The following is a 1359-nucleotide window of genomic DNA, read 5'->3' as shown; positions in this document are numbered from 1 at the left end:
TTTGAAAAATTTGAAAAATTGAAATGAGGTGTTTTTAAAATTTTAAAAATTAAAAGTATGAATAACTTTTGTAATTATAATAATTATTAACTGATAGTCAGCGTTTAACCTTAACATCAGGTAATTTAATTGACGATTGGTCACTTTTATCAAAATTAATTCTCTTTTAGGATTTTTTTTGTCAATAACATCTTTTAGAATTTTTTTTGTTAGCATCTAAATCTTTTGAATATCAAATTAATAATTATTTCTAAGGTTATTAAGAACTGATGTGCTCATATCATAGAAATATACAGAAACCTTCTTTGAAAATATATTACAAAATCATAGTAAGTATCTAATCTTTTGAATAGTAATTTTGAAAATAGCTATGATCAAAAAGTGTAACTTAAATTTTGTTTGGATTGTGTCTTGAAATACAAATGTAGAGACAGAGACAAAATTATTAGAAGAGAGAAATACAAAGAGAAAAAAACACAAAAAAAATCTTTGTATTATGTTTAATAATAATACAAATACAAAAAAGTAATAATTATTCATTTTTTTTCTTATCTTACCCTACTATCAAATTCCTTCTTCATTGTTCTATAATAATAAAAAATCATTCTTACAAAAACACTCTAACCTTCAAAATAAAATAATTCAACAAAAAGCAAATAAGATCCAAACAATTAAACATCATTAAAAAGATTTTTCAAATAAAGAACAAATAACACTTTGTATTTTCTTGTTGTTACTACTGGCGAATGAAACTAGAATTCGTGTCACCAGTCTAGCCTCAAGCCCTCAACCACCAGTCGTCGCCATTAGATACAAGTTGACAGTTGTGGCTAGGGCTGGTAATGGGTAGGGTAGGGTAGGGTTTGGACTCTACCCTAATCCTACCCGCGGGTTGAAAATTTTATTAATACTTTACCTTACCCTACCCGCGGGTTGAGAATCTCTCAACCCTAATCCTACCCGCACCCTAAAGTTCTAAACCCTACCCTGTCCGCAGAAATATCAAATTTTTCAAAGTAAATATAAAATTCAATCATTTCAAATTTTATACATATTAATAACATAAAAAATAAAAAACTAATGCTCTAAATTACTAAATTAACTAACTAGTTTAGTGGTTGTTCACTTATTGTAAGTCATTACATAAGGGAGGTTGGGGTTCAACTCTTACTTCCTTCACTATATACCTAATTTTTATAAACTATGTGTTATATATGAGGTGTGGGCAGAATAGGAAAAGGTACACCCTAAACCCGTTGTAACACCCTCACTATCAGAAGTCACGCTTCCGGCTGCGCTACTCTGATAGCAAGAAGTATTATGACTACTTTACATACTAAATATTAAAATAGGAGCCTG

This window comes from Arachis ipaensis, chromosome B06, assembly GCF_000816755.2.
Source record: "Arachis ipaensis cultivar K30076 chromosome B06, Araip1.1, whole genome shotgun sequence".
Classification (NCBI taxonomy): domain Eukaryota; kingdom Viridiplantae; phylum Streptophyta; class Magnoliopsida; order Fabales; family Fabaceae; genus Arachis; species Arachis ipaensis.
Note: the sequence above shows the minus strand (reverse complement) of the source record.